The 19,335-nt window shown below is 35.3% G+C and overlaps 1 pseudogene; it reads right to left on the bottom strand.

Moving 5' to 3' along the window:
- LOC100613572 (transmembrane protease serine 11B-like protein) overlaps positions 1–18,611 on the bottom strand; it is a 35,594-nt pseudogene extending 16,983 nt beyond the window's left edge.
- Positions 18,612–19,335: the final 724 nt, after the last annotated feature.

The following is a 19,335-nucleotide window of genomic DNA, read 5'->3' as shown; positions in this document are numbered from 1 at the left end:
ATAGAAAAAACAATCCTAAAATTGTTTTGGAACCACAAAAGACCCAAATAGCCAAAGCAATCCTGAGCAAAAAGAACAAAGCTGGAGGCATCACACTACCTGACTTCAACATATACAACGTATACTTCAACAAAGCTATAGTTACAAAAATCGTGTGGTACATATTTACAGTTATCTGATTTTTGACAAAAGCACCAAGAGCATACATTGGGGAAAGGACAATCTTTTCAAAAAATGGTGCTGGGGAAACTGGATATCCACATACAGAAGAATGACACTAGACCCCTCTCTTACATTGTACACAAAAATCAAATCAGGGTGACTTACAGAGTTAAATGTAAGGCACAGAACTGTAAAATTACTTGAGGAAAACATAGAGGAAATGCCCTAAGACATTAGTCTGGGCAAATGTTTTATGAATAAGACTTCAAAAGCACAGGTAATAAAAGCAAAAGTAGACGAATGGGATTATATCAAACTAAAAAACTTCATCACAACAAAGAAAACTATCAATAGAGTAAAGAGACAACCTGAAGAATAGAAGGAAACTATTCATCCAACAAGGGATTAATATTTAATATCTGAAATATACAAGGAACTCAGCAGAAAAAGAAATCCAACTAAAAATAGGCAGTCGATCTGAATAGACATTTTTCAAAAGAAGACAAAGGGACATCAGGTCTATTTTTTAAAATGCTTGGCTGGGCGTGGTGGCTCACACCTCCTAGCACTTTGGGAGGCCAAGGCAGGTGGATCACCTGAGGTCAGGAGTTTGAGACCAGCCTGACCAACATGGTGAAACCCTGTCTCTACTAAAAATACAAAAATTAGCCGGGCTTGGTGATGGGCGCTTATAATCCCAGCTACACAGGAGGCTGAGGGAGGAGAATCACTTGAATCTGGGGGGTGGAGGTTGCAGTGAGCCAAGATCGTGCCACTTCACTCCAGCCTGGGTGAAAGAGCGAAACTCTGTCTCAAAAAAATAAATAAATGAAATAAAATAAAATAAAATGCTCAACATCATTAACCATCAGGGAAATGCATATCAAAACCACAATGAAATATAATCTTACCCCAGTTAGAATGGCTGTTATAAAAAGACCAAAAATAACGAATGCTGGCAAGGATGTGGAGAAAAGGGAGCTCTTACACAATGTTGGTAGAGATTTTAAATTAATAGAGCCATTATGGAAAACAGTATGAAGTTTCTTCAAAAAGCTAGAAATAGAACTACCATATTGTCCAGCAATCTTACTACTGGGTATATACATATCCAAAGGAAAGAAAATTAGTTTGTCAAAAAGAAATCTTTGCTCTCATGTTTATTGCAGCACTATTCACAATAGCCCTAAGTGTCCATCAACAGATGAATAGGTAAAGAAAATGTGGCATATATACATCATGAGATACCATTCTGTCATAAAAAAATGGAATCCTGTCATTTTCAGCAACATGAATGGGGGACATTAAATAAAATAAGCCAGGCAGGCACAGAAAGATAAATACTGCATGTTCACACTTACATGTAGAAGCTAAAAACTTTGATCTCATAGATGCAGAGAGTAGAATAGTGGTTACTAGAAGCTGGAAAGTGTAGGAGAAGGGGAATAGGAAGAGGTGTGTTAACAGATACAAAATCAAAATTACTGTTAGGCAGGAGGAATAATTTCTTGTCTTCTAAAGCACTGTAGGATGACTATATTTAACAATAATTTATTATGTATTTTCAAATAGCTAGAAGAAAAAATGTTGAGTGTTCTCGACAAAAATAAATAGATAATATTTGAGGTGATGAATACATTAATTACCCTGACTTGATCATTACATATTGTATACATATATCTAAATATCATGCTAAACCTTACAAATATATACAATTACTATATGTCAATTTAAAAAAAAAACACTCCCTCAGCCTATAATCTACCCTCTAGGCCCACTTCTTACAGTATTTAGAAAACGTCTATCCCAAACTCCAAAGAGTAAATAGTAGTTACAAATAATGCAGTAGGGAACTTCGTAGATCTTGGAGGAAAAAAAGCCAAAAGGAAGAAAAAATATTTTTAAAAACTAGAAGAGGAATTACCAAGGGAACAAAAATGTGTTAACAGCTAATTCCAATGGTCCCAAAGATGCAGTATACAAAAGAATTAAACAATGTACAACCATTTAGTGAAGAAGACAAGTAAGCTGCAGAATTTAGTAAAGGAATGGCAGAGGAAAATAAGACTATCAGAGATAAAAGCCACATTGAGAAGAACAGATACAGATTTTTAAAAATCTTGTAACATGAGGACAGGCTTGAGCAAAACAAATAAAATAAAATTGAAAAGAGAAACTAAAACTGTTGAAGGAATAAACAATATGAAAGGAAAAGGAGGTCCAACAAATGCATAATTGGCGGCCCTGAAAAAAGAACTCAACAAAGAAGTTTAAATCTGTCGCTTTAAAGGGCCCATTTGTTCAAAGAAAAATTAAAGGATGAACAGAATACTAAGACTGAGTGGATTTGATGAATCTATAGCATAAATAATCTTGTGATGATTTGGCAGAAAAAAACAACAAAATAATTTACATTTCTATTTACAAATAGGAAATGGTCAGGATCTTTTCTTTGACAACACTAAATTTACAAAAATACAGTGGGAAAAGTTTACAAAGTTCTAAAGAAAAGATAATATAAACAAATACGTTTTTTGCTTATCTATTGTTATGCATGTAAAATCTCAGGAATTTCAGCAGCTCAAAATCTAATAAGAATGACTTCAAGAAGACCTATAACAAGCCTAGAGATTAGTCATAATAAGAAACTCAAGAATCAAGAACTTTCACTTAAAGATGATAAATTTAATAAATGCATCTATACGTGTTTCTTCCCCAAATCCCACTAAAATGATAGGAAAATTGTGTGGTTTGGGGTTTTAAAGAAGTTAACTCATAAAGACAATGATAATGGGAAAGGAGGCAACAACAGCATTGTGAAAGCTGGAGACAGGTGAGTAGTAATTCGCCTAACAGACTCAAGAAACCTAAAACCTTATATTGTAGTGGGAAAAGTAAAGGCATGTGCTGTCTTAAAAGAGCAGCTTAAATGGTACCAGGCAATCATGGAAGTAAGAATAGAAGAAGTGAAAATAAAACGAGAAAAATTGATTGAAACAACTAGCTCCCAGTGTCTTTCCCAACTGCTAAGGTTTTCAGACCATGGAGACTGAAACAGTTGAGGTCAGGTGCACCACACTCAAAATATCTATGCTGGAGTCTTCCCAACTTGACTACAGAAAGCTACCAGCAAATATTATATTCATGCAGAACAAGGGAAGAATTTTCCCCTGTCTAAGAATTCCGACCAATCCAAGAGAAAATACCTAAATATACTGGTAATTTAGGTTCTCTCAACAAAACATCTAACCAGATAGAACATCTGTAATAAAAACCATCACCAATAGGCACTTCCTTCAGTCAGGTCTTTGATTCCCAATCTTAAAAATTTGCAGACACCAAAGGATCAACATATATTTGAGAAAAATGTGAAATAAGAAATATGACCAAAATAACCAAAGAAAACCTTGGAAGAAAAAGACTATTCAGGCAAAAAAAAATTTAAACATTATTATCCTCAGAGGAAGTGTAAGAAATACGATCACGATGTTATATAAAGGAACATTTAGATAATTAGACAGATATCTCAGAATTTAAATATATAATAACAGAAATAAGAAATCAATAGAAAGTTTAGAAAGTAAACTTGAGAAAATCAAGAACTTGATTTTTTTTTTTTTTTTTTGAGATGGAGTCTCACTCTGTTGCCAGTCTGGAGTACAGTGGTGCAATCTTGGCTCACTGGAACTTCTGCCTCCTGGGTTCAAGCAATTCTCCTGCCTCAGCCTCCCAAGTAGCTGGGACTAGAGGCACACACCACCATGCCCAGCTAATTTTTGTATTTTTAGTAGAGATGGCATTTCATCATGTTGGCCAGGATGGTCTCAATCTCCTGACCTCGTGATCCACCCGCCTTGGCCTCCCAAAGTGCTGGGATTACAGGCATGAGCCACCGCACCCAGCCAAGAAAGTGATTTTTTTTAAAAAGATGAAGAAATGAAAAACATAAAGGAAAAGATTAAAAAATTACATGTCATATTTAGGAGTCTCACTGTCAAAATAACAGGAGCTTCAGAAAGAGAGCATGAAGGACAGGAAATCAACAAAGACATAATCCAAGAAAATTTCCAGGAACTGAAGTACAGTGAATTTTCAGGTTGACATAGCCCACTAAATGTCAGCACAACAGATGAAAATAAGATCTCCACTCTGTCACATTACCATGAAATTTCAAAATACTGTGGACAAAGAAAAAAAATCCAATGAGGTTTCAGAACATGAAGGACAGGGTAGAAGAGGTTTCCTCAAAGACTCTAGAATCAAAATGTCATCAGACTTCTTGACAGGAACTTTGAAGGCAATAAGACAACAGAGTATTAGCATCAAAATTCAGAGGAAAAATTGCTTTCCACTTAGAATATGATATTATTAATTAAGGTAAAGGGTAGAATTAAGACATTTTCAGGCACACAAGTTGGCAAAAATGTACACTTCCCAGCATAACCCTTTCCCAGAAAGCTCCTGGAGTATATACTCCACTACAGCTGAATGAATGCAATAATAAAAAAGAAATATGGAATTCAGGCATTAGGGTGTCAGATTCAACAGATAGTTGAAGGTAAATCTCAGGATGCTGCTAAAGGGAAATCCCAAAATGACTGGTATGTTGCCAGAGTATGAATGTGTACAGAATCTTCATTCTTCCGTAGTAGAAAGTGAACAGATGATGCCAACAATTGAAAAATTAGAACACAGCAATATTAAGAATCAAAGAATTGAAAGTGGTTGTGTTTGAGAAGTGGAAAACAGGGATAGTGAAGGAGGAGCTGTGTTTGCATAAGAAAAACTCTGAGTAACTCTTTGATTATTTATGAGTGCACTAACTTTGGAGGAAAAAAAACAACACCCAGGCGTAGCAATACCGTGAAGAAAGAGTTGATGATGAGTATATGCTCCATCTAAATATATATTCCAAACTAAACAACTGTAGCAACATTTATTACAGACCAGAACAAAGTGTTACAAATGTTGACAATGTAGTAAGAATAATATTGCTAACAAACTACTGAGAAGTGTAGGAGGAAAATGAAAAGTACAAATACGTGATTTTCTTGTCTTTCATAGTAGGATATAAATGATATAATATCTAAAGTTAAAACATAGCATTTTTAAAAAATGACTCCAACTTTTCTTATGTTTTCCAAAGTCTATCTGTGCATTCATGTCTGTGTATGAATATCCATTATTTTATCTGTGTATAGTGAAAAAGATGTCTGCAATACAGTGTTTGACAAATGTTAGCAACGCTTATTTCTGTAATCTGTGGTTCCTGGTGCCATTTTAAAGGGAGATAATTCATTGTTTCCATTTTTTTTTTATCTTTTGTAGAAATTGAAATAAAGATTACAATAAAATGAAATAAATAAAATGTATTATTTACTAACCTACTGCCAGAAAATGAACCAGGAGACCAATAGTTATTCCAAAGATTGCCAACACTCCAAACACAAGAAGGGCAATCATCCATAGTGACACAGATGTACGGGAAGCCATGACTGGTCTGCAAGTAAAGGATGATATGAATATGAAGGCTCTATCAGAAATACCACAGTCATTTTAAATCTGTATTTCTTGTCTCCTGCTCGCCCCTAGAAACTCTACAATTCAGACACAATAGTAATAAAAGACATTTTAAAAAGGAGGAAGAAAGGGAGAGCAGAGGGAGGGAGGAAGAGTGAGAGGAAGAAACAAAGATTTAAAAAAATCAGCTTGCCTTAAAGCTTTTGATTGAACCTCTCTAAATCTGTTATGAGGTTACATTTAGGAGTATAGTGGTTGGTTACAAGTTATCGATACTTGGCACCTTGCTCCCTCCCATGGTCAAGGATTAGAAACAGAGTATCAGTAAGTGAAGATCTTGTCAGGTCAGAGGGGTGGGGAAGGGAAGGGAAATGTCTTAGAAGTTCTTTATGCCTAAGCCCATATTAATCTTTTAGAGTATGATCATGATCCTATATTATTTATTATGTCTTTATTTTATACAAAGAACATGTGCAAATATGAAGTGCTATACTGTGTTAGAGCACTGTCCATCTATCTTATTAGCTTATTTATTACTCTGTTTCAAAGAACTCTTTCGTAGAAAAGCATGTCGTGATGAATCTACAATGTCAGGTATTTTCACTATGTCTTGTTTAGGCAAAAATTTGTATTGAGAGCCTCAATCTCAGTTGAAATAAGGATCTGTGGGAGTTTTCTAGACAAAATGACATAGGAAGACATCTAGGAAGAGGGAACAACATGCAATGCTTAAAGAAAGACCAGCAATTCAATTTTGTTATGGCAAACTGAGTCATGAATCATTCAAAGATGACCTCGGAGAGTATGATGGCTAATTTTATGTGTTAACTTTGGCTAGGCTGTGGTGCTGAGCTGTCTGGTCAAACACTACTTTAGATGTTGCTGTGAAGGTATTCTATAGCTGTAACTAACATTTATAATCAGTTGACTTTAAGTAAAGGAGGTTACCTTTAATAATGTGGGTGAACCTCTTCCAATCAGTTGAAGAACTTAAGAGCAAAAATGAAGGTTTCTGGGAGAAGAAAAAATTCTGCTTTGAGATGATAACATAAAAATCCTTCCCGAGTTCCAGACTGGCAACTTGTTCTATGGACTTCAGACTTTCAAACCACACAGTTGTGTGAGCCAATTCCTTAAAATAAACCTGTATGTGTATGTTTGTATATATGTGTGTATGTATATCTGTATCTTCTATTGGTTCTGTTTCCCGAGAAAACTGTGCCTGACATGAACAGAGAAGTAGGAGCAAGAATTACCCTTGATACCACACAAGGGTGTTGAGATTTTGACTTCTGCATTGAGGCTCTTTCAAGTGCAATTGGAGAGTGACCTTAATCAGAATCACCTGAGGTGATTAAACTGCAGATGGTGGAATCCTATTCCAGATCAAGTGAAATAGCGTTTCTGTAAGGGCCTGGAAATTTGCACTTTAATAATCCTGGTGATGCAGATTCTCACTACACTATACACTATCTTTATGGTAAAATACAGAAAGACTTTAATCTATGAAGGCACGTTGTCAGTTTTTTTTTCAGATATTTTTTTCAGATTAGAAGTAGCATGTGGGTGCACTGTGTATGATAGATTGGATTATAGAAAAAATAAATTGGGTTGATGATTTCAGGAATATAAGATCTTTTTTAAAATCCATCTTCTATTGATGTTTTTTCATTTTTCTAGAAAATGATTTCATACCATTTTTCTCCTCAAACCTCCAGCACCATCTGACTCATCCTCACTCCTAGTTGGTAACTGTAGTATTCCACTGAGAAAATGGAAGGCATCACTAAAGAATATTTACAATTCCATCATCATATTTCTGAACTTCTCTTCATCTGTGCCCCAAACTCTCTTTTCTTCAAGTTTCTATAAATAAACTGCACATGTCCCTGTCTTAGGCCAAACCTGCCACTATCTCCTCTCACTTTCCAACAAATAACCTATGTTCTAGACATTTCAAACCTTTTACAGCTCTATGGACACATAAGACTCATGTCTCTATGCCCTTGCACTCTCCGTTCCTTCACCTAAAATGTTCACCTCAAGTCTACCCTGTGAGCTTCCACTCAAATTTTATCACTCAACTCTGTCATATCCTTTTCATTGTAGTCTTCCATGGTCAACCATATTATGTCCTACGTTCATAGTATTTTTTAATTTTTACATTTCAGTCTTTTTACCTTTAGTTTTTAGCATGCTGTGATCTGGGACCACATGATTATTTGTTATTTTTTATATCCAGGATATTGCACAGTGGCTAGAATTAAAGGTAATTTTTGTTGAATAAGTGAATGAATAAAGATCAAGGGCAACTACATTTTGGAGGAAAGATCAGAGGGACCCAAGTTATGTAAAGCCTTCAGGGCTAGTCAAAAGAGTTTTGACTTTATCTTGTGGAATGACTAACATGAGGGCTTGTAGTTCTTAGGAAGATGAAATTGCAGGTAATATGCATGATAATAGTTGAAAGGAGGAAGAAAGTAAAAGAAAATCAATAAGGAAAGAGCCTATTCTATTCCACGGGACTGGAATGATGAGATTCTGGGTGATGAGAATTAGAAAGAAAGTAGGAATTCAAAAAAGTTTACAGGAGTGAAATATATGCAAGAACTTGGTAATTAGTTAACTGTATGGATAATGGACAAGGATATGTTAATGACACAAATTTGCCTCAAGAAGAAGGGGAGAATAAAATGAAATCTAGAAGAGATAAATTGGGGAGAAAAAAATTGTAAATTTTTCATATTTTGAGTTTGAGGAGCATTGAAATTTTCAGGAAACAATTGGAGATGTCAGACTCTTAGTTAAATGAGGACTGACACTTGGAAGTATAAATTTAGAAGTTATCTAAAAATAAGAGAGAATCAAGGCTGAGAAACTGGATCAGTGTGTCAGATGACTTATTATATTAAAAATTAGATAAAATCAGTATTTCTTTTTCCAAGGCAAACATTTGTTTTCATTCCAATGATGGCTAAATTATCTCAAACTTTTTATACCCTTCCTGAATGTCACAATCTTATTCTTTAGTATCTCTCAAATACCCTTAAATAATGAGCATTTTTTCCTCATTGTTAAATTTAAAATATTGTTGATCTTTTAATGATGTGTCGACACTTAGTTCATCTCATAAGCATTCAGCTCTACCAAAACTACCTTACTCACTGGTTGGTTCTCTAATCTCAACTCATCATTTTTTCACTTTTCTGTCTCCTGTGAACTCTTACTAATTACTTTTTTTCCTTAATCATTTTTTAATTGAGGATACATTTATACATTTCTTATTTTGGCTCGTTTTATTGTTAAGCTTTTAATTCAGAAAAGATCTTTGCAAAGATTTGGGCAAATGTTTTATTTTATCTCTACAGTTTGTTTTCAGAAGTTGTATTCTATAAGAACAAAAAAACCTAAATTTATTAAAATGTAATCAAATATGATGTTTTAGAATTCACCCAGACACTGTGGATTAAAGGTGAAAAACTGAAATGACTTCCTAATTTTCAACTTTATTTCATTAGAATTGCTATAGGATTTAATATTTTCATTCCTTATCCCGTTTTCCATATTGATTATCTCTTGTCACAACACAGATGATTCTCTGGGTTGTAGCTACCTTTAATTTGTAACCTAAAGACTTTATGACAATGACATAGATTAAATAGCTGCCTAAAAATGGCAAAGAAACTTCCCAAGTAGAAAGAATAACAGCTATTAGCCAATTTCTGGTAGTCCATACAACAAATTCTTCTGGAAAATCACATAAGGAATTACTCGGAGGGGGCACAGAACATAAATTATATTTTGCCATAAAAAAAAACTCCTGGATGTAAACTTCTCAATATTTCCTCTGCAAAAATCTAAAACATTGCCTTCTTCTGAGATGTTCCTCATTCTATTTGATAGGACTAACTCTAAGAAAAAATTTGAAATTGATAAAATGTGGTTTTGAAGTCTTTATTTCCACTTCTGGTATTTTTTTTTCTTTCTCTTAACTATTCATCAGGCACCCACATGCAAGCACAAAGTTCAATAAGATCTTCTCAAATGTACAAGCAAAGTAAACCATGTTTCTAAATCCCTCAATGTTCTGCTATGTAATCAGATTAATGCCTCATTCTGAGAAGCTAATCCCTGAATTAAGGCTTGAACCTTTCCCAGGTAACAAGGATTTATTCAAAAGAATGGCTTAATCTTTTGAAATCTTTCAGGTTAGAACTTCTCAGTATGAACTTGAAATCTTTCAGGTTAGAACTTCTCAGTATGAACTTGAAATCTTTCAGGTTAGAACTTCTCAGTGTCAGTATGATGAAAGAAAAGGTGGAGGTGCCTTAAAGGAAACAATATCCACTCAGCATAAAGGTGATGACTCCCTGGCAGGCAAAACAAAACAAAACAATCATGCTGTTTCTTTTCCACTTTTAAATGTGTTTGATCACTCTTTTATTGATAGATCAGAAATGTTGGTAATAAGAAAACATCAGGGTTATGAATAAAATAGCATCCTTAATAAAAAAGAAATAATCACACAACAAAAACCCTTTTACTTTACTTAAAGAAAAATTCTTAGTATATTCTATCACAGTGAATGTTCTCTGTCAAATCACATTTTCATATGAATACTGATATCGTGAATATATATATAAACACATACACACATATCTTAAAGGGTTCAACTATTGACTTAAAATACACATTTTAGAAAACTATTTGTGTAAGGTATGCACTTATATTTCATAGTTATCCAAACATTAAGTGTTATAAGTTAAATTCAGTTAATTTTGCTATATTTTATGTATATAGATGAAAACTCCTTGTGAGCTGAAAGTATGTTCTTAAAATTTTGCCATTAATGATCGCTGTTCACTTATTGTGATAATTATCTAGTTAGATACTTTAAAAATAGATAACATGTGTAAATACATAATTATACGATTCTGGTTCATGAATATTTGACACTTAAAATATGTAGATTTACATATGGTTCAACAGAGAATACTTATGAAGCAATGATACTGTGAGATTCAATATAATATTCATGAAAGCCTTTAGAAAGCAAGAGTTGTTAAACAAATACAAGGAAATCCTAATCCTCATCACTATCAACAACAATTTAGCATTTGTTTTATATGAAAAGAAAATGTTCCCTCTGCTACCTGCTCTCTACAACAGTCACACATTCATATTAGTTTTCATTCACAGGAGGTTTAGCTGCACATTACCTTTCTGAAGCACTCCTCAAATCATTACAAAAAAACTATAGATTGCAAACACAAGTGTATATGACAGGTTTGTCTCCATGCAGCAAACCAAAAATGCTGTGGAAAAACTACAACTTTCTTACCCAAACTCAGTTGTTTTACTGCAGTCTTTGGGTGGGAGTCATATTGGGGAGATAGTGTTAATTCTATCGATGTCAGAATTTTAGGCAAGCAAATCTCAACTTACCTATACATAATGTGCTGATATAATGGCTGTTGAAGTAAATAAATATAAAGAAAAGTTCTGCACTTCTTTTGTCCTGATCAGCGCTTCTCTGGTAAATGTGCTAACCGCAATGATAATTGAGATTTTAAGGGCTGGGTAAAATAGCAAAAAACAATGAAAAGGAAACTTGTTTAACAAGTGTGATGACAGCTATGGATCTGTGATTTAAAGGAAGAAATGTAAATTCCCTTTGAGTTGGATACTTAGAAAAAAAAAATAGATATTACTTGGATTGGTCTTCTGAGAGGTCCACCCCCAAAATACCACCACAGATGGGTGAGTCAGTGTTCTGACTCAAGTTCCATCCATCCTTTCATGGCATAGAGCTCCTCCCCAGTAAAACCGACTGTATCTAACAGATCAGTCTTTGACAAATAACTTAAATGTAAATTGTCTTTATTTGATACAATTATTCTGCCACAGCAGTACTCATTTGAAACATGCTTAATCCAAAAATTCTCACTGAGGCTCTGCACATACTTTTGCAGAAATTGATTTACAGAGGGAGGTAGGTCTTAGAGTAAGAAACAGTTCTGTTTTAGAAATTCTTTATACGAAATGGAACTATTTAATCAAGAGTTATTTTACTAAGTGAATATAATTCAATATAATACCACTAAAAAGAAAAGAAACACTAAATAAAACTGCACATTTTTAATGGGTGCTAATAAGTGTATTTAAATTCATGTACATGTTTATAAAGAGATAAATAAATATATGAAAATATCTGGAAGGATTCGCAAAATAAGAATTACCTCAGAGAAGGAAAGAGACAAGAATTGGAAATGACGATAGGAAAAAATATTAGCCTGATCTATAGTGGGTTCATTTTCTTCACAAATATAATGTATTCATATATTCCATATGTAATTAAAAAGCAATTAAGAATACTTGTTGAATTGAAATAAAAGCTTATCCTTTGTATGGATCTGAGTAGGGAAAAAAGATAGAATTAGCAATAAAATTTAGCTTTTGGGGGTGTCAGGACAAAATTAATGTAAACTAAAAACAAACTGTATTTGTTGACTTTGTGAAACTTTCCGGACTGAGATGGTGTCTTAAAACAGTAGGCACACAATCTATGAGAATACAGTGGATAAAAAGTCTCACAAAAAGTGTGAGCCAGTTTTTAAAGCATAGTGAGAATATATCAGGGAAAAAAATGTCAGAGAAGGGCATCCCAGACTTGGAGTACACCACTTGGAAAGACACATAATAGCATGTTCTAGAAATCACAACTTATTGAGTGGTTGAAACATAGGCTACAGGCAAGGACATGATAGGACATAAAAAAGAAGCATGTAGCAGCCAGATCCTGATAGTGCATCTCATTTTTGTTCAGCTGGACACCATGACTACCTCCATGAAGCCAGCCACCAGTCCAGGACCGCAGAGATGAAAAAGAGTCCTTGAGGGGCTCACAGTCTAGTAGGAGATTCAGATGCATAATTTTTACACCTGTGGAAAGTGTAGTGACAGGTGTAAACCTGGGGCAACCTGGAGCCACCATCCTGGGGATATAAGGAAAGGCTGCCTGGTGGGAGTTACACCTGAACTGTGTTTTGAATAATGAATAGGAAGAGTAAGTCAAGCTTTTTATGGATTTGCAAGTCATAATAAAGAATATGGGTTTTATTCTTTAAGCGTGGTGAGATAGGGAGGTAAGGGGAGGAGTAGGAGTTTAAGCAGGAGATAGAGGTGCTGCCAGAATAATTCTCCATGATCATTAAGATGCTTGTTCTTGAAGAATGCTATTATAGTACATTAAGGATAGGTAGGAGGACTAACAATTCAGAATTCACATTTTCTTTTAAAACAAAAATGCCAGATTAATTTACAACATAGTACCTCTCTGGCTCTTAAGTTACCTTCTCTGATGATGGCTTAGTTTGATTTTTTAAAATCTTCTCTTTTTTTAATCAAATGCCTGGGAAAGGTAATGTGGGAATGCTCTCTCATTACTCTGGTTAGTGATTTCTGTCTCATTGAATGTTGTCTTTAGCAGATGAGATAAATCTGACTTAAAGAGCATAAATCTAAATTTATAAAACCTGAGGTGGTTATTTAATGGATTCTTGTATAACATGTATTCCTATATTTAGTGAAAATAAAGTTTTGTTTACTCAACCATGAGTGTCTATTGTGACAAATTTTAAATGAAGATAATTAATTTTTAAGGCAACAACACAAGAAAGTATAATATATTGGCCGAGTGCAGTGGCTCACTCATGCCTGTGATCCCAGCACTTTGGGAAGCCGAGGCAGGTGGATCACCTGAGGTCAGGAGTTCGAGACCAGCCTGGCCAACATAGTGAAACTCTGTCTCTACTAAAAATACAAAATTAGCCGGGCATGGTGGCACACACCTGTAATCCCAGCTACTCTAAAGGCTGAGACGGGAGAATCACTTGAACTTGGGAGGTGGAAGTTGCAGTGAGACGAGATTGCACCATTGCACTCCAGCCCGGTCAAAAAAAGCAAAGTTCCATCTCAAAAAATAAAATAAAGTAAAATAAAATAAATTTTAAAAATAAAGTTAATATAATTATTTAATTTTCACAATTAAGCATAATAATTATGCAGGACAACAACATATTCTAATATAATTGGATTATTTTGAAATCCATTATTCACTATGAACTGTAAGTCTGAAATGCCCTTAACACATATCATCATGAAATGTTTCAAAAACAGATTCTTCTGAAACTTTCTCCTGCATTGAAATTATGAAAAACAAAAACCGATAAGAAACTTTATTCACCACCATCTAGTAGCAGGCAGTACTTAGGGCATTTAACAACACATCTGGCACAATGGCCAAAAGCTAGTTTGTAATGTTATGGCACAGAAATTGTGCCCAGTTGCATCATCTAGTGAAGATTTCTTTCAAAAATATAAATGAGAAATAATTACATTCAGTGGTGTGGGGTTAGTGTCTAACAACGAGGTCTTGATACCAGTGGGTGGGAGCTAATTAAAAACATTTGCCAATTTCCACAGTGTAAATACATCATGGTCAATTTCAAGCTATGTACATGACATCACTAACTATGAATTTAGGCAAGGATGAGCAGTAGCCTTCTATTATATATCACCATCATATAGACACAACATATGCAAATAATCTCAAGACCATGAATACTAACGAAATGTAAAATAATGAAGACATAATGCATTTTGAGTATTTACTGCCTTTAATTTTTAACTATCGCTGTTTCACTCTGGCTCATATGATTATTGAAGTTTTAACACTCAGTTCTTGTACATTGCTGCAAGCCAAATTCAGCACATCATTGCTTCACTTTAATTATTAAAATTTGCAAATACTTCACAAGTTTGAATTTTTGAAAGGACTTATAAAAGTCTACACAGAGTACTCACATAAAGCTTTTATTTAAAAGTAAAGTATATGATAATTATACATTGTACACATGTATCAAAATAGCACATGTACTCCCAAAATATGTAGAAACTATTATATATCAATTAAAAATGTAAAAATAAGTAAAGAAAGCAAAGCAGCAAGAGAAAGAGTATAGGCAAGTGTTAGGGGAGCCAAGAGATATACAGGTGCAAATGCCCCATGGTCCTTATTCATACATACACACATTTCGTCTCCAGATTGAACCACCAGAATCAGTGTGATGAATCTCAACTTCATGAACACTCAAGGCAGAAGTTCTCAGTAGGATCTTGGGTCAGTAAAACAAAATGGCCCAGAGGTTGCTAGGAGAGTTTCAGACTTTAAACCTCACATAAATCTCACTGGACTTATTTTGGCCAAGAGCCAAAGCTAAGCAACTTTTTTCCCAAAGAAAAGTATTCCCAAAGAAAAGGATAGAGTTTTCCCAGTCCAGCTGTATATTAACTCTATCCTATGCAAAATCCAATAACGAAATTAACAAAAAATAATATTTCAAATATTTGTTACTCAGGATGATTCCACGTCCATGCTTTTGAAATGTAGAAGACTGAGAAAAGATGAACAATTCTATTTTGACATACTAATAGAAACTGTCTATTAGATTTTCACATGGAAATTTTAGAGATATGCCACTGAAGGTTCAGGAAGATGGCAAAACGTGACTTCTAAAGCTACAATTAGAACACTTGGAAGTGGAGGCAGAGAGTTGGTATTGAAAGCCATTGAACTGGCATGTGTGGTGGCTCATGCTTGTAATCCCAGCACTTTGGGAGGCTGAAGTGGGTGGATCACCTGAGGTCAGGAGTTCAAGACCAGCCTAGCCAACATGGTGAAATCCTGTCTCTACAAAAAAAACAAAAAATTAGCCGGGCATAGTGGCAGGCACCTGTAATCCCAGCTACTCAGGAGGCTGAGGCACGAGAATTGCTTGAACCCAGGAGGCAGAGGTTGCAGTGAGCCAAGATCACACCATTGCATTCCAGCCTGGGCAACAAGAGTGAAACTCTGTCTCAAAAAGAAAAAAAAAAGAAAAAAAGAAAGTCATCGAACTGGATAAGATCACTTAAGGTATGAGTATAAGTAGAGAAGAGGAGAGATATGAGCCTGAGCTCTGGGACAGTCCAACATCTAAAGTTGGGGAAGATGTGGAAGATCCAGCAGAAAAACTGAGAAGAAATTGCTAATGATATAGAAAGATTGCCATAAAAGATTTTTTTTTCTGGAAGCCAGATAAAGAAAGTGTTTCCATAAAAAATGATCAACAATGCTAAATGTTATTGATAGATTAATTAAAGGAAGAATTGAGAACTGAGCATTGGAATGGCAACACAAAACTCATTGGTGACCATGACTAATGCAGTTTTTGAGGAACATCTGAGTCAATATTTGGAGTGAGTTTGAGAGGGAATGAATGGAAAGGAGGTAAGGACAGCACTTTGAACTAGTTTCACAAAGAAACATAGCAGGAGAAGATGTAGGGTTAAAAAATAAGTATGTTTTTATCTGGAGGATATTGCAGAAGTTACTGTGTCTATGGAAATGATCCAGTATAGAGGGGAAAATTGATGACATAAACAGGGATGGGCAACAGTTATAGAAATAAAATCTTTGAGAAGGTGAGTACAGGTGGGTTCTTAGCACAAGGGGAGAGTTTGGCCTTAGAGTGGTGTACAAACAGTTAATCCATTGTAACAAAAAGGAGGATAGATGACAATAACAGCTAACATCTATCTTGCATTTTCTATGTGTTCTAAGTACATTACTTTTAACTCCTTGAATACTCCAAAACAACACCATGAAGTAGATATCATTCTTATCCCCATATCACATCAAAGAAACTGAGGCATAGTAATTTTAAATAATTTGACCAAAGTCACCCATCTTGTACATGGCAAACCAGCGTTTGCACAAAGGCTGTTTAGCTCAAGTTCAGTTACCTATACTGCCCTTTGAGAAGCAAGTAGATTTGTAGATTTTTATGATAAGTGCCAGTAGAAACTCTCATCTGGTTCCTCTTGTTTTCTTGGTGAAACAATGAGCATGATCATCAGGTGAGTGTAAGGAGGAGAAAAAGACAGTGTTGGAGTTAAGAGCAGGAGAGAAGTGAATGAGTTATTTAGGAGAATAAGAGGGAGTTTTGGCTAAGGAAGTGCAAAAGGATTTTCAAAGTGCATTAAGGATATAACTGAGGTTCATGACTATGATTTTAAAGAGTAGCCAGCATGATGTGTGTTTTTCTCCAGCTGCAGTCAACAACTATGGTACATGCACTAAAAAGTTGAAGAGTTGGACTGAACCGTGTTTGTGGTTTTGCCGAGCTAGATAGTGAATGGGGAGATGGGGCAGGGGCAGTGAGTGTAGATGTCATGAGTGATCACAGTAGTTAAGTCATAACAAATGGCAAATGACAAGCTCAATGAGGAGAATATGAAGATATTTTCAGGTATGCCAAAAAATAAAAATAAAAATTCCAGTCAATGGAAAACAGCTTCTAGCAGGCTTTGAGCCATTAGACCAATATCTAAGACCAAATTTTTATTTTATTTTATTTTATTTTGAGATGGAGTCTCGCTCTGGCTGGAGTGCAGTGGCGCAATCTCGGCTCACTGCAAGCTCCGCCTCCGGGGTTCACGCCATTCTCCTGCCTCAGCCACCCGAGTAGCTGGGACTACAGGCGCCTGCCACCACACCCGGCTAATTTTTTGTATTTTTTAGGAGAGACGGGGTTTTCACTGTGTTAGTCAGGATGGTCTCGATCTCCTGACATCCTGATCCGCCCGCCTTGGCCTCCCAAAGTGCTGGGGTTACAGGTGTGAGCCACCGCACCCTGCCTCTAAGACCAAATTTTTAAAAATAAACTTAAAAACATTTTTAGATACTTTTCATCACTTCGTCTCTTCTTTTCTGATTCATTTTTCAGTGAAAACATTCTTCGAAGGCGTTAATATAAAAGTCTGTGTTGCATAACAAAATACTGCCTTATGAGTTAAAAAAGAGTTCTCATACACTGATAAGTTGGAGATGTTTCTAGGGTAGACACAATCCTTGAACAAGGAAGTCACTTTCAAAAATTCCTTATTAAAGCCTAAACTGGTTGGTTAATTGGAGGCTTCACAAGAAGGAGGGAACAACCTTGTCAACTTTGTGCTATCATATATGGCATTAATTTTTTTTCAATCTTTAAAAAAATGCCATTTTAATTAGCACTACATTCACAAAAAGATCTTGGCTTATGCTTCATAGTGCACAAGACTATATCCATATCTTATATCACAAACAGTTTCATATTTCAAACACATAATTTTTTATGTTTCTCAAGAACATATGGACATTTATTAATAGCTGTGGTCCCGCTAGTCAGTAATGGTATGCTCTTTCTCAAATTCTTGCTCAATGGACTCCTTCAAAATGGACTTCAACTTCCCCTACTTAAAAACAGGAAGAAAGAATTAAATTAGTCTAAGTTGTTTTTTGTTTTATTTTGTTTTGTTTTGTTTTGTTCTGCTTAGCTGGGGAATGGGGGGAGCGTAAAATATCTCCTTAATCACTCATCTCTGGTTTCTTTTCCATACCACTTATGAGTAGTAAAAGTATTTTATTTGAGAAAATCTTTTACTTTTTAATAAAATGGTGACTAATTTTGTAATGCAAATAATGATACTTTTGTCAATTTAGCATTTTAATTTTCATGCATTGTGATTAGTGTTGTTGGTTTTATTTCTCAAGGCAGACCTCTAATTCTTTGTTTGTGTGAACTTCTCAATGTACTGTTAACATCGGAAGGCCACGATGGTGCAGTCTATTACTACCAAAAAGAAAAAAAAAACACTTACTTTTAGCTGACCCGTCATACATACAGTCCATATAAAAGTGAAGATTCTAAGTTGTTAAGACTGAGGTAAAGGCTACTATTGCACCCCATAAAGAATGCACCTTTGGCTGAATAATAACTGCTTTACCTTATGCAACTTGCCCCAGCTGCTCCTTACCTCCACACCAAGCCTGGAGATAGGCCACTCATGCTATCATATCCCTCCTTGTTCAACCAGGAAGCCTCAATCTTGAGAAATCTTCACGCTTCATTTCTTTCTCATGGACCCCTTAGTCTCACAAATTCTCTTCCTCCACCAATCTCCCATCCTCCTCCAAATTCCTGTCCACCCTTTCCTTCCAATCACTTTCCTCTTTCTTCCATATTGGGGTTATTACTCATTCAGTTCCATTTGTTTTCCCTCTGGAAGAAGCAAGGGACAGACTGTGATTCAACTCATGATGTCGGGGATAAATTAAATGCTTGTAAACATCTGACTTCTGAATTAACTATCTACAAGACAAGGAAATCATTATACAGCCTGCAATACCTTTGACCTCTTAGTAATATTAACTTTGTTCTACTTTGGGTTGCACTATAAAAGGATGTCTTCTGTTATCCTACCAAGGTATATTCCTAGCCCAAGGAAAAGGATGAATATGTGTTCATTTCTTACTAGGACAGCTGCAGTAGCTTTCTAACCAGTCTGCCTGCATTCTGTGCTCTTCACCCCCACTCCAGCCCATTCTCTTCATCAAAGTTACATAATCTTTTCAAAGTGTACATTAGATTATCTCACTCCCTTTGCTTGGAAAACTCCTGGGCCTCCCGTTGCAGTTAGAATGAAAATTCAAGGTCTTTACCATGGCTTACCAAGCAGTACTTGACTTGGCCCCCATCTACCTCCTCCATCTTCTCCCCTACCATCTCTCAT

The sequence above is a fragment of the Pan troglodytes genome, chromosome 3 (genome assembly GCF_028858775.2).
Source record: "Pan troglodytes isolate AG18354 chromosome 3, NHGRI_mPanTro3-v2.0_pri, whole genome shotgun sequence".
In the NCBI taxonomy this organism is placed as follows: domain Eukaryota; kingdom Metazoa; phylum Chordata; class Mammalia; order Primates; family Hominidae; genus Pan; species Pan troglodytes.
The sequence above is the reverse complement of the archived record's forward strand: the minus strand, read 5'-3'. Positions and strand labels throughout refer to the sequence as shown.